This window comes from Gossypium hirsutum, chromosome A07 (genome assembly GCF_007990345.1).
Source record: "Gossypium hirsutum isolate 1008001.06 chromosome A07, Gossypium_hirsutum_v2.1, whole genome shotgun sequence".
Classification (NCBI taxonomy): domain Eukaryota; kingdom Viridiplantae; phylum Streptophyta; class Magnoliopsida; order Malvales; family Malvaceae; genus Gossypium; species Gossypium hirsutum.
In genome coordinates, this window is record NC_053430.1 from 11,497,865 (window position 1) to 11,514,044 (window position 16,180).

Sequence of the window (16,180 nt, forward strand, 5' to 3'; positions counted from 1 at the left end):
TACAATATGGGGTCAAAAAGCCAAAATAAATTATTTTTGCCCTTATAAAAAGAAAATAGATTCTTGAACCCCTTTCACGCTCATGTCACGTCGAGGTACTGCAGAAGAAAAAACTGCAAAATTCGATCTAATTTATCGTAATCGGTTAGTTAACATGTTGGTTAACCATATTCTGAAACACGAAAAAAAATCATTGGCTTATCAAATTATCTATCGAGCCTTGAAAAAGATTCAACAAAAGATAGAAACAAATCCACTATCTGTTTTACGTCAAGCAATACATGGAGTAACTCTCGATATAGCAATAAAAGCAAGATGTGTAGGCAAATCGACTCATCAAGTTCCCATTGAAATAGGATCCACACAAGGAAAAGCACTTGCCATTCGTTGGTTATTAGGGGCATCCCAAAAACGTCCGGGCTGAAATATGGCTTTCAAATTAAGTTCTGAATTAGTGGATGCTGCCAAAGGGAGTGGAGGCATTCCTGCGCATTGAGGTTGAGATTCCTTCTCTACGAGTGCTGTCAGAACTAAAGTTAGATGAAGCAGAATGGATCCAGTCACGGTACGATCAGCTGAACTTAATTGAGGAAAAGAGGCTGAAAGCTATTCGCCATGGTCAAATGTACCAAAAGCGAATGATGCGGGCTTATAATAAGAATGTGCGCCCTAGAGAATTCCATGAGGCAGATCTTGTTTTGAAAAAAATCCTCCCCATACAAAAAGACTTCAAAGGAAAATGGATGCCAAATTGGGAGGGACCTTATGTGGTGAAGAAGGCTTTCTCTAGAGGGGCTTTGATTTTGACCGAGATAGATGGAAAAAGCTTGCCTAATCCCGTGAATTCGGATTCGGTCAAGAGGTACTTTACCTAAAAAAACGGAGAGGCTAAGGCGAAAACCCGCAAAAGGGCGCTTTGAGACCAAAGGGGATTTGAGTTGAAAACCCGAAAAAGGCAGCTCAAATTTGGATCAAAGTGGGGCATACAGCAGTCTTGCTATGCCTAAATTAACAATGAAGAAGTATGCTACATCTTGGGGCATCGACAAAGTACTCCGGATCCCCTAAACACATATTGAGCTCAGAAGGGTCCTCAAGAAGTTGGTTCAGATAAGTTCAAGCTGCGATATCTAGGGCACCTAGTTTTCTATTTTTCCCATTTTGAATTTGCTATATTTAATTAACGTATTCATTTTGAGTTAATTTCCTTCTTATTGCATTTGCAATCTTTGATTAGTTTATTCATCTCGAGCTATGCTCCTAATCAATTTCCTTCTTGTCCATTGTTATAATGATTAATGGACTAATAAAACTTTCACAAAAGAAGTTCTACATATTGCTTTGAAATGATTCTAAATGATACAAGGACCTGAAACAGGACTAATTAGTTTGAATTACTCGAATTCAAGAAAACATTGGGAAAATGATAGCCCAAATTGTGATTATTCTTCAAAACATACCAGCTGAAGAAAAAGGAGAGAGTAATATGTCAATGATAAAACCTCGATGAACAACGAGTAATATCAAATTAAGCATAAAAAATGACATTTTTGCATTCATGCCAACATCATCCATACACATCTAGTTAGGAGCATTTGATTCATCCATGACATCCTAATCATTTGGTATAAACCTAGGCTCAAGAAATCGATTATACAGGTCATGTCCCTCGAAGGACAATGTAGCAAGATCGATTGAAGTTACGAATTATGGCGAATATTATCTCCTTGAAGTTGCAGTGGAGTAGATTGAAGCCACAAACCTAATCCCCTTGAAGTTGCAGTTGGGCGGGTTGAAGTTGCAAGTCTTATCTCCCTGAAGTTACGGTGGAGAAGGCTAAAGATGACAAATCTTATTTCCCTGAAGTTGTAGTGGAACAGATTGAAGCTATAAACTACAGATCTCATCTCTCTGAAGTTGCGGTAGAGCAGATCAAAACAAATTTTATCTTCCTAAAGTTGCAGAGGAGCAAACAAAATGGAACAGATTGAAGCTATAAACTACAGATCTCATCTCTCTGAAGTTGCGGTAGAGCAGATCAAAACAAATTTTATCTCCTTGAAGTTACAGAGGAGAAGATGAAAGATATGAATCTTATCTCCCTAAAGTTGCGGTGGAGAAGACTGAAGATGACAAATCTTATTTCCCTGAAGTTGCAGTGGAACAGATTGAAGCTATAAATTATAGATCTCATCTCTCTGAAGTTGCGGTAGAGCAGATCAAAATAAATCGTATCTCCCTGAAGTTGCAGAGGAGCATATGAAATATATGAATCTTATCTCCCTGAAGTTGCGGTGGAGCAGACTGAGAATAGTAAATCTTATCTCCTTAAAGTTGCAAAGGAGCAGATGAAAGCCATTATCCTTATCTCCCCAAAGTTGCAGTGGAGTGAGTTGAAAATATGAGTCTCATCTCCTTGAAGTTGCAGTGGAGCAGACTGGAGTGGGGGCATATTGAAGCTACTCGAAGAAAAGAAGCGCCAAGAGAAGTCAAGACTCAGCAGGTCCAGGCAAAACTGGCCCTCTTATAGTCTTTGCTCCATTTTCGTTGCACGAAAATGAGCAAAGAGGGGCAGCTGTAATAGGTCCATTTTGCCCGGCCCGAGCCCAAACCAATAAAAACAAGATAAGTAAAAAGATTTTGCAGTCTATTTACACATTAAAATGACCTAAATTTAAAATCAAGCTCGAAAAACCCAAATAACCTAAATTCGTAACCCACTTCCTGCTGGCCCGATAGGCCCAATGCCTAAACCAATCTCAGCTAGCAAGAAACCCTAGTCTCCCTTAGCACTGCACGTCCCATGTGCCTCATCAGCACATCCAACGCCCGAGGCTCGACTCCCCTTTGTCCCGTTGCACCAAAACGAAAGCCCCCCATTTGTTGACCTTCCCCGACCTGCAAACATACCCAAAAGAGGAACAGAGATAAGGCAACATGCAAAGGCAAACAGTAGAAACAGAGGCCTAAACGAAAATAAAAAATAGATTGTATTTCGGCTATAAAGCCAAGAAAGAACAGATTGTATTTTTTTTACAGACGATTAAGCAATCAAAAAGCAAAAAACAAAAAAAGGCTGATTTTAAATCTCAAGTTCTTGTTCTTTTTTCTTTCGATTTTCTTTTTTATTTATTTTTCTACCTTTTAAATTTCTTTTTTAACTAAACAATAAATAAAAAGGAAAAGGGAAAACTTACCCAAAACCTCGGGTTTACATCGCCAGAATCTTCTTTCCCGTCGTCAGAATCGACCCAAGGAGGAGGTAGGGGGTTCTTTCTCTTTTGTTTTCTTAGGTCTAGGGAGCCTCACCATCGAATCGCCCTTCAAGAGGGTCAAAAACCCGATTCCATGAGGCTTTGGACCACCGTCTACAGTGGAAGCCACGGCGGGTTCACGGTGGTCTGACGGCGGCTCAAAGAGGGAGGGCATAAACCCTAGAAAAAAATACAAATGTGGGGGGGTGTTCTCTGAAATTTTTTAGAAAAGAGGAAGCAAATAAAAAAAAACAAAAAAACTGGCTTAAAGATAATGCAAAAACGGTGTCGTTTTGCACCTGGGTTTCTAACGCCGAAACGGCGTAGTTTCGAGAGCCCGTTCACGACCCGACCCACTCCAGGGGGTCCGCGCGTTTCCTTTAAGTGGGAAAATATCTACTTTAGTCCCTCCGCTTTTGTGATGCGCGCCAATTTAGTTGTATCCTATTTTTATTTTTTTTAATTTCATCACAAACTTTTAACTTTGTTTCATTCTGGTCCTTAGACCGTTTAAAAGGGTTAAATGCTTGAAACGAGGGCGTTTTGAAGACAAGGGATAATTTCCCTGTTGGTCCTTTCTTGTTTTCATGCGTCAGATTATAACCATTTATGTTATTTGTTTCATTTAATTTATCTCTTTAACTTTATTTTAGCATCAAATTAACCTCTTGTTTGGATTCTTTTATTTATTCGTCCACTCGCTATTATTTGAGAATTTAAATTTCAGTTCAATTTCAGTTTATCTTTTAGTTTCGTTTAAGTTCTGACTTAGTCCTTTTGTTCTAATTAATTAATTAATTAATTTATTTACTTGTTCATATGTTCATTATTCTTTTATTTTATTTGTTCGCTCCTTCGTTTACTTGTTCATATATATATATGTATACTATACATTCATATTTTATTATAATCCTTGTGTTCATTTGTCATTGTCATTTTGTTCCTCTTTAAATTTTTGTTTGTTTTCATTTAATTATTTTATTTATAATTTTGTTATTATTGCCATTTCAGCATCTATCATTATTACTTCATTGTTATTTATTCCTTTATCCATTTATTATCTTTTTATATATGTATATATATATTTTTTAAAGGAAACTGAATTATTTATATTACCTATAGTTATTATTATTGTTATTACTATTTATATTTATTTATCTACCTATGTTTTATTACAAATTATATTTTAAATTTCATTTATCCTTTAATTTGGTTCTTTACTTTCAATATTTTTTAAATCTTTTCCCTTATATTTATTTATTCATTATTACTTTTATTATTATCATCATTATTATTATTATTATTTATTTCATCTTTACTTATTCATATTCATATGTATTATTGTTATTGCAATTTGCCTGTTAATATTACCATGACTATTATAGTATATTAGTATTATCATATCATTTATTTATCATATATTCTTGGCTCGTATAGTTGTTTATATTATTGCATTATTAATCCCCATGAACTATGTTTACATATAATTGATTGTCTTTGTATTATGCTTCAAAATAACCCATGGCATTTTGAACTTACGTTTGATAAAATTTTTAAGAAATAAAGAAATTTTCAAAGTAAGACAGTGTACTGCATTTGAAAATTCAAGAGATCGTGCCCTAACGTACTGGGTTTCGATTTTTCTCGTTTGATCCAAATGACCGAATAACCTTTTAGAATTAAAACGTATGAGTTTTGAAAATCAAAAGGCCAACTTATTCTCGAGGGTCTGAAATGTTGCGTCCTAACGTACTGGATGTGGCATTTTATTACTTCGGGATAAGAAGGTCTTTAGAATCCAATTCGATTTACTCAAGCAAATTCTTCGTATAGATCAACATAAAAAAAGGGATCGTATTCTAAATTCTTTTCGAGTTTTTTTAAATTTCGACATTAAGACATTAATTAATCAATTAGGTACCAATTTTGGGCATTACGAGGGTGCTAATCCTTCCTCATACGTAACAGACTCCCGAACCCATTTTCTCAAATTTCGTAGACTAAAATCGTTGTTTTAATAAATCAGAATGTTTTATTAAAATAACCAAATTTCTAGGTGATCCGATCACACATAAACAAAAAGATTGGTGGTGACTCCTAATTTTCGTTTATCGTTTTCAAAACAAAAGTCGATCCTCGTTTTCAAAAGAATGGTTTCGACAGGCATCGAAGTGGATGACTCCCAGAAAATAAAAACATCGAAAAGGACCGAAGCAGAACAGATTCTGAATCTGTTTATGGGTTTATTCACTTGTGACATTCATAGTGTGACATACCTAAATCCTGAGTGGATGGTGGACTATATATGTCTGACTCGTACATTTTTATGTAAGTAAAAGCCTGAGTTCAAATAGATAAGGAACCAAAAGCTAGTGTTTTGGGTGTACGACTTCTACAGTATGTGGCATCATTCAAAACAGTGGAATTCATATCCCAAAATATGGGTAAATGATATCCTCTCATTGGCATTACATGGTTGATGAAAAGTAAACATGGCCACGGGTCTTCCGTATTGGTGATGGATGACTTGATCACTATTTGATAGTGATTGACTTTTCATAGAGGAAGATGTAATGGTTACCACGAGATAAAATAGGATTATATTGAGAGAGTGAATATTATCCCAAAGAGATTAAGGATAACCTATGAGGGTAACACACTTATAACAAGGTCATTGGATGAATACTGAGCAGTTGCTTTCGTAATGGTATGTCGTTGGGGAGAGCCCAGTCACGATACTATAGTGGAATGCCTTCGTGACTAAATGAGTTTATAATTAATAGGCAAAAAACTGGAACTTAATTATAAATCATTTGAGCCTCAACTACATATGTTTAATCAGTCCCTCCGTTAGCTCGTTGAAACCAAAAATGAATTGCGTGTTTGAATAGAAATGAATGGAATGAATAGAAAAAGAGAAATAGGAAACATTCAGGAGCGATTATGGTTTTCTCCGAAATGGAGAAATGGAATCATTTGGAAATGAATTTGGTTTCCAAAAATGGAAATGGAAACTTGCAATCCTGTATAGGATTACATAAAAATGATGGAAGAATGAATTTATATTTTTGGACTGTTTTGAAGCCCGAAAATGGAAATAAACTATTCGGTCATAGTGAACATGTTGAGTTGTGACATATTGAACACATTTTTTCAAAATTTTACTAGAGGGTAAAATCATCAAAATATTACCAGAGTAAAATTGGGATGAGAAAATTTTTTAATATGTAAATGTTAAATTTTATTTTGAGAAATAGAAAAACTGAATTGGGTTGGATCACATTACAAAGTATTGGGTTAAAAAGACCCAAGAAGTACTCGTAATTGGACCCGATGTGAGAGAGGCCCAAAACCCCTTATATAACATGAAAGGGGTGGAAACCCTAGTAGAAATACAAGGGTGAGTCGTTCACCCCTCTCATACTCTAAGTAGGATGTTGATTTTTATTTAAAATAAAACTCTACAACTCTACAAAGGTTATACGTTTTCATCTTATAAATAGATGGACCAGTAGAGCTATTTATTCAACTTGTAGCGCCCCAAAATTTTGATTTCGGCATTTTTTAAATTTTAACAAACCTGTGTATCTGCTTCAGTGGTTAAGTGTTCTGGGTATGTGTGAGAGGTCCTGTAATACCCCGAAAATTTTTTACAGTAAAATATTATCCGTGATATAGTAAAATAAGGAAATAAAGTGACAAAAAGGGAAATTTTGAGTTATGTCAATATTGGGAAGAATATTATGATATATTAATTCAAGAAAGGACTAAATTGCAAAGATGAGAAAAGTCTTGTTGCACAAGAGTAAATACTTAAAATTTAAAGTGTAAATATAAAAAAGTTGAAGGACTAATGGTGTAAATATTTTAAGGGTGGAATGATCTAGAAATCAAGAAAAATTGATGAATTGGGACCAAATTGAATAGGTGAAAAATTATGATGGACTAAACTACAATTTTACCAAATTAAGTGATGACCCAATGATGGAATTCTAAAAGATCATGAAGGGAAAAATGGTCAATTAGTAAGAGAGAGAATTCTAGAATGTAATGATTATGTTGATAATATTTTAAATTAATTAATTAGATAAATATTATTTTATTAATATTTTTATGAGATTTTATTATTATATTATTATTTATTTAGTATAAAAGGAAGGAAAGATGAAGAATTATCATCATCTTTCATTTCCCATGCAAACCAACGTAAGAGAAGAAAAAGAAAATAAGTTTTCTTTCTTTACAATTTAGTCCTTTCACCAAAAATTCATTATTTTCACCTAAAAATTGAAAGAATTTCCATAGCCATCAAGAGAGAAAGATAGCAAGGAGATGATGGGGAGCAAGAATACCAAGTTGGATCCAAGAAATAAAAGATGGAGGAGAGAGAAAAATCAAGTTAAAGATTGAAGTCAATAAGAAAAGGTAAGAACATCAAGATTTCAATATATTTTAAAGTTTAATATTGTTGAAAAAGCATGGAATTGATGTTGATTTAGAGTTTTATTATATATGGTCTTATGTTCTTGTCATGTTAGTGAAGAGAAAATAAGAGAAAGTGATGAGAAATAGTGCAGAAAAAGAAAACAAGGGTGTTATAAACATGGTAATTAATATCTTGCACTAAAACAGTTCCGGATAGTAGCAGTAGTCTAACTTTGAAAAATCACAAAAAAATTTATAAATATAATTATAGGATGAATAAAATATTAAATTAAATCTTATTGAGTCTAGTTTCTTATAGAATAAATTATATAAGCAATGGAATTGTAAATCATGAGATATAATAAATTTTGTGAGACAAAGTCAGAATGATTTCGGGTTCCCCTGTTCTGACTTTGAAAAATCATAAAAAAATGGAGAAAAATAATTATGGGATTAAATTTATATTTTTAGAATCTTGAATGAGTATATTTTTGAAAGAAATAAACGGGAATGTCATTCGAATTATGTACGAGGAGATAATTAATTTTTAGTGAAGAAGGGTCACAATTGTCAGACAGTAGAATAGGGGTAACTTTAAAGAATAAACTGTACTTATTGACTGAACAAAAAATTATGAAAATTTTATGGTAAGAAGATATATGAGTCTAGTTTCAGGGAAATTTATCTAATCTTAATTTAGAGTTCTAGAGTTCCAGATATAAATAATTTAGTGACTATGACACTGATGGACAGCTTGAATATTCATAAAAGTAAATAATAAAGATTATAGATAATGTTACTTACAAATGTGTTATATACATTAAGAATGTGGAATGGAGAAGAGGAGGAGGAAAATATATATGAATATTCAGCTAGCATGGCTAATTTGCATGTTTTAGGCTTAAGAATTAAATTAAATAAAAGTAAAACTTCAGGGGGCAATTTTGTAAAAATGTCAAATGACTAAATTGAAGGGAATGAATTGTTTTATTATCTAAATTAATAAATTGAATGAAATTTTCAATTTAAGATCGGGTGAAAATTAGGAAAATGGTAAATTACCAAAATGTCTCTGAATCTTGATATTTCTGCAATTTCGCTAGGTAAGTTCGTATAACTTGAATTATATTCTTAAATGCTTAAAATGTATGTTTTTTTATATGAATATGATTTGAATGTTCATTGTATGAAAATTGATGAAACATTAACATATTTGATAAAAAGAGGAAGAAATCCCGATTGAATGAAAGGAAAATTCGATGGATCTCTGAAAAGGAATTGACGGTAAAAAAGATCTAGCTTGGACGGGTGATCCTATCCTGATATAGCCCTCCCGAAGAATACGTGTAAATGGATTTAGCCCGGACGGGTAATTCGAATCAGGGTCTGAATTTAGCCTGGACTGGTAATTCAGATCCAAGCTCATTAGAGTAATTGTCGTTGCAGGGGATTTAGCCTGGACTGGTAATCCCAACAATACTCAATGAGTTTATATTACAGGGGATTTAGCCTGGACTGGTAATCCCACTGTAAGGATGAGGTTCGCGGGAGTGTGCTCTCTGATATGAAATGTGTAAGACCATGGTTGAAAGATACCATGGCAACCTGATATGAAATGAATAAGACCATGGTTGAAAGATACCATGGCAACATGACGGGAAATGAATAAGACCATGGTTGAAAGATACCATGGCAGCGTGACATGAAATGAATAAGACCATGGTTGAAAGATACCATGGCAACATGACAGAAAATGAGTAAGACCATAGTTGAAAGACACTATGGCATCATGTCAAAGATAAATAAGACCGTAGATGGGAAACGCGATGACATCTATTAAACAATTGATATTCAGGTAATATGTATCAGATGACGATTGGTTATATGAAATGGTTGTGTGAAATGTTTACAAGAACTGGTCATATGGAAATATATGTACAAAATAGTTGTATGAAATAATTATGAAGATAGATAAACGAAATAAGAATAAGTACATGGAATATAATTTATGTTATGTTCGATATAAACTTTACCGGAATAAATATGCATAAAATATATGAAAATGATGAAACATGAAATATTGATATAATGAAATGATTGATATATACTTATGAAGAAACGGTAAGAGAATGATATGTTTCATGACATGTACATATGATTATCTTTGATATGTTGATACAAGGAAATTATGTAAGTAAAGAAAATTATTAAACTCAAGTGTGACTTGTCGAGAAAATAAGTATATCAATGTTGAATTTATATGAAATATGTGCAAGTATACTAACAATGATGTTGTTTGACGCTTAGACAAGTGCCAAGCTATTGATTGAATGGTAACATGTTTAATTATAAGAAACATTGAAATGGTAAGTACTTAGATAAAAATAAAATTTAAGATTTTGCAAATTTTTTTTATGATCCCGATTTAATTCCGGTTGGTTTTTAATGTATGTTTGGGGCTTCGAGGGCCCAATAGAGATACGTTATGTTTATTTTCAAAATATGAATAATAAATGACTCAGAATTATCTGAAAATATTCAGTAAACTCCGGTAATGCCTCGTACCTATTCCAGCAATGGATACGGGTAGGGGGTGTTACAGGTCCCAAGTTCAAGCCTTACTTGGTTCAAATTTTGGTCATTTCTAAATAAAGCCCTACCCTTGCTCAGTAGGCTTATGTTTATTTGTTGGTAATTACATATCAGAATGGGCCTCGTTCTTTTGCTTCGCTCTTTTGCTGATGGCTCTCCAAGGTGGCAGACCAAGGGTTCTTTAAGAAGCTCAAATGCTAAAATCTTTATAAAAAAATGATGATGGGCTTGGGGAGAAAAGAAGAATGTTAAGAGAAATTAGAGAGGGGAGAATGATGAATGATGAGGGATGAGGGATGATTAGAAATGTGAGAATGATGTCTTATTTATAGGTGAGGAGAGAGGGATAATTTACTAAAAATAGGAGCTTTCATCTTTTGAAGCATCTTCCAGGGGTGGCTGGCCATAAATTGACAAAGTTGAGCTGATTTTTGCTTGATTTTTGGTCAATTTGAATGCCACAACAACTCAGGACTGAGACTCAGTCAAGTGCTAATCTTCAAGTAAATCTCTAATTTCTTCAACTCTTCAAGGACCTTATGCAATTAAACCAAAAAGTGGTTTATGGACAGCCATGTGCAGCCGAATTTTGGGTTGACTTGGTCCCTAATTTGGATGGTTTTGTAATCCAGCAAAGCTATCAGACCTATCCAGAATAAATCAACAAGTTAGAGGACCAAAGAATAAAATTTATCCAATTTAATAAATTAATTTAAAACCCAAATTATTAATGAAATATTTTAAAATGAATTATTAAATATAACTTTATATTTTATTATTTAATTTAATCATACATGGCCCACTTTATGTCATAAAAATTAATATATTCAAATTAATATAAAATAAACCATTTATTGCATGAAAACTATATAATAAAGCATAAAATCATATTTTAATAATTTCTATGTCCTAATTTCATATTTTCACATATTTCATTAATTTATTAAACAATTACTTAGAGTTAACAACAATTTTAAGTAAAAAGGTGATAAATGACATAGGAAAAATCTTATATATTTTTCCGTTTACATTATCCAATGAATGATTGGAAGAAGGAAATCAACCTTCTGTATCGGGATTCCATATCTCTTTAGAAGACTGTCCTAAGACAGAGAAAACATTAGAAATGTTCGTTATACTTCGGCAGTAGGAAGTCTCATGTATGCTATGCTATGCAAACACCTAGATATTTGTTTTGCAGTGGGGTTGGTAAGTCGATATCAGGCAAATCCAGGTCTAAGACACTGGCAAGCAGTTAAGCATATACTCAAGTATTTACAGATAACGAGGGATTATATGCTTGTGTATTCTAGAAGAGATCCAACTCTTATCGGATATACTGATTTTGACTTCCAAACATGTTAGGATTCAAGAAAATTAACATTAGGTTTTGTTTTTTTTCCTAGATGACATGTCCAACAAGTATCAAATAGGATTGCATTGCTAACTTTACTATAGAGGGTTGAATATGAGTGGTTTAAATGCTCTTTCCTACTAAAAGTATTTTGATACATTTTAAGCAACCTAAAGTAGTTATTTTTGCATAATTTGCATTTTGCATGCTTAATAGCATTTGGTGTAATTGGTGTAATTAGAAAGCTTTTGTTTTTGTAGTTTTTGTTTTTTTTACTGAAGATATTGTATGAAATTTTATTTCATAAATATATTGGAATACATTTTAAGTTACCTAAAGTACTATTCATAAACCAAATAAATACTTTATTTCAATTTAAAAATAAATAAAAAGTTACAAAATACAAATATAAAAAGAGAGCACCACTTTTTTAAATATACTTTTTCTTTTTTCCTTGGCTTAAAACCTAAAAGAAAATATTGCAAACATTATAATATGTTCATAACGTAAAAGGAAATAATATTTTAAAGGGATTTGATTTATAAAATGTAAATTTATTTTTTTTGCAATATAATTATCGAAATTTAATATTAGTTAGCACATTATTAGGCATATAATATTACTTTGTTTGTTTCATTTGATTGAAATGTAATAATTTATTGTTTGGCTAATAGAATATAATATTATTTAAAAGTATATTTTAATAAATTTTCCTTGTATAATTTACTTTTTTTTATGGCAAAAGCCCTTAAACTTTTAAAAAAAAGGCAATTAAGTCCCTCCTTTTTTTTTTTGCATTCAATTGAGCACTTAAACTTTTAAAATGCATTAAAAAGGCCCTCAAACCTTTTCCAAAAAAGTAATTAAGCCCCTACTTTTTTTTGCACTAAATTGGGTACTTAAACTTTCAAAATGAATCAAAAAGACCCTCAAACTTTTTTCAAAAAAAGCAATTAAGCCCCTGCTTTTATTAAAAATTATAAAAAAATTATAAAAAGTTAAAATCAATAAAAGCTATAAATATTATTAAATTTTTAATAAAAAATAAAATATTAAAAATTAGAAAAATATAAAAATTTGTAGAATTTTATAAAAATCATAAAAAATTTATAAAATATATAGAAATATAAAATTTTATAAAGTCATTAGAAAATTATACAAAATGTAAAGAAATATAAAATTATCGTACCAAAAGAAGCATTTTATATTTTTTTATAATTTTTATTTATTTTTATTTTTTATCATTTTTCGCCACATGTCACGTTATGTCTCGACACGTCATAACTTTAATTGAAAAAAACTAGGAATAATTAACTTTTTATGAGGTTTATAAAATTTTACAAATTTTTTATTTTTTTATTTTTTTACGATTTTTATAAAAAATTATAATTTTTAAAATTTAATAATTTTTCTAAAATTTATTATTTATTACATTTTATATTTTTTTCTAATTTTTAATAAAAGCGGAGGCTTAATTGATTTTTTGAAAAATTTTGAAGGTCTTTTTGATGCATTTTGAAAGTTTAAGTACCCAATTGAGTGAAAAATAAAGGGGTTTAATTGCTTTTTTGAATAAGTTTGAGGGCCTTTTTAATGCATTTTAGAAAGTTTAAGTACTCAATTAAGTGTAAAAAAACGAGCTTAATTGCTTATTTTAAAAAAGTTGAGGGCTTTTTACACCCTTAAATTTTTTTATTGTTTACTACACAAATGTTGAAGCTTATAACATTATATTTTACTAATAAATGCATACATTTATCTAATAAATTAATTGCATATTTCTTTTCTCACATAAATAAATGGAAATTAGGAAAGAACCATAAATAACTAAGGTTTTTTTTAATCAAAGTGACAGAAAAGAAGAAGAAGAAAAATACAATTTATTATTAAAACATGTTATTTACTATGTTTTAAGAGCGAAATTTAACCAAAATGATAAAAGACAAAAGAATGGTAAACTAGGGGATGTTAGAAAATTCTTTTAGTGGTTAAAATTAAATTTTAAATTTTATAATTTTTAAAAAATTAAATTAAAATTTTATCAACAAATTATAATTTTATTTTTATTAATTTAAAATTTTAAAATTTTTAGAAAACTTAAATATACAATTTTTCATTTTAGTGTACTGGGACCTATCAGCCCCTAATTACGCGACTGGGTTCAACTGATCTAATTCCTATTCTCGATTCAAATAGTTGCTTTTCATAAGAATATTATATCTATAAATTATATATAAAAGTAGTGTCGATGAGGGTTAACTTCACAACACTTTAGTGCTGCTACTTTTCTTTCTTTTGCAATTAAAAATATGATGGTAAATTTTTAGTTTTGGTCATACAATTATGATCACTTTTATATTTTAATTTAATCATCTATATTTATAATGATATTAGTTAGTCTAAGTAGTTATTATTGTCAACTATTTTAATTAAAATCATTATTTTTTTTAAAACACCTTTTTAACACATAAAAAAATTATGTTGATTTGCTTCAGTAATTTAACTATAATTTAACTATAATTTAATCCTGTGCAAATATATACCTTTTTCCTATTTGTCATTTATTTTCAAAGATTATATAACAACTATCAATTTTTAGTTTTGGTCCCTATACGATGTTCAATTTTGAAATTTAATCTCTACACTTTAATTTTTAACATAATTTAGTACTTCAACTTTTATAATATCATTAGTTAGTTTAAATATTTTTCTTATTAAAACGTTAAGTAAATTTTTAAAAATGGTTAAAACCATTAAAATTCTCCAGTAAAATCAAGTCTATTACAATGTCATTAGTTATAGTTTTTGTTAAAATTATAGAGATTTAAGGTATATTTTGATCTTCAAATTTGTAAATTATAATTTGGTAAAAAAATTAATCCAATAAGATTGATTGAGTTTTAACTCGATTGGCATCGTCATTGTTGCCTGTACATGAGAATATGAGTTCGAGTGCGCTGAAACGCACTATCCAAGTATTATGAATAATTCTAAGTATTATATAAAAAAATATAATAAAAACCTATAATAAAATTAATATTAAAAAATTTAACCCAAAACAAAACTTTGATACAAAAATAATTAACCCGTATCAAAGTGGGTCAAAATCTATACTAATAGATAATTATAATTGGCTGAGACTTAAGTGTGTACCTTTTTTTTTTTTTTTGTGATACCTTAAGTGTGTACTTTTGACTTGACTTATTTATTCTTGGACTCGTTTATTATGTTTTCTACAACCCAATTGAGTAATTAAAATTCTAGAAGCTAGGGTTTTTTTTTTATTATCTTTTTTCTTCTCTTTCTATTCTGCCCTCCGTCCATTTCTGGATTTTTCTTCTCTTGTTGTCTTTTTCATTATTATTTTTTCAATTTAAATAATTTGAAGAGGTAGTTTCCTCCTCTCGTTGTTTGTTCCAATAGATAAAAGTAACATCCAAAAGGTTTTTACACTCTTACACATGTTGTGCTTGTATTTTTCTTTGTATTTTGTTTGTCTTTTTTGCCAATAATGATTAAATATAATTTTAATATTTTAATTTTGATATATTTTAATTCTTTATTTTTATAATGTCATTAGTTAATCTAAATAATTAATATTATTAATTATTTCAACTAACAATCTAATGTTAATTTTTCTTAAGAATATTATTCTGATAAAAATTTTTCATTTTATAATGATTAGTTCGAATGATCTTTTAAGAAAAAAACCCACATTAACATTTTTATCAAAATAATAAAGAATATTAACTATTTTCACTAATTAATGTAATTATAATAGTATAGATATTAAGTTTTACCAAATAAAATAATGGAAACTAAACCTCAAATTTAAACATAGTAAAATATCAAAATTTTTCAGAAAAATATGAATTTAAATACAATGAAACATGTTTACCAAATATATTTGTTATATAATTTTCATCATTATTGTTGGCGTGTCATACTGAAATATATATATACATATATATATAATTATTTGATGCAGAAATGGAAAATTTCTTATACTTCATAAATGAGGTTAAAAAATATCATTTGCCTTCAAATAATATTTACAAAAAATTTAAAAAAATAAATAAAAAAACGTGGCGATTTCTTAGCCCATGGAGTTAAAAAAAATTTCAAGTCCAGTATATCAAATAATAATCATGTGTATGTTTGGTTCATTGCAAATATTTGATCCCTGTAACTTAATATGCCACTTGCTCTTATAAACGAAAAAAACATTCAAATTTGTGTATTATTTCGGGAAAAAATACAATATTGACTAAAATTATGCTTGTGTAAACGAAAAACATATTCAAATTTGTGTACTGCTTCGGAAACAAAAAATACAATATTAACTAAAATTAAAGTAGAATTAATAACAATTATTCAAATTTAATAAAAATTAATTAATAATATTAACAATTTATTTCAATTTGTAAATATCAGTGGTTTAATGCACTTTCCTACTAAAAGTATTTTGATACATTTTAAGCAACCTAAAGTACTTACTTTTTGCATAATTTGCATGTTTAATATAGCATTTGGTGTAATTACAAAATTTTTTGTT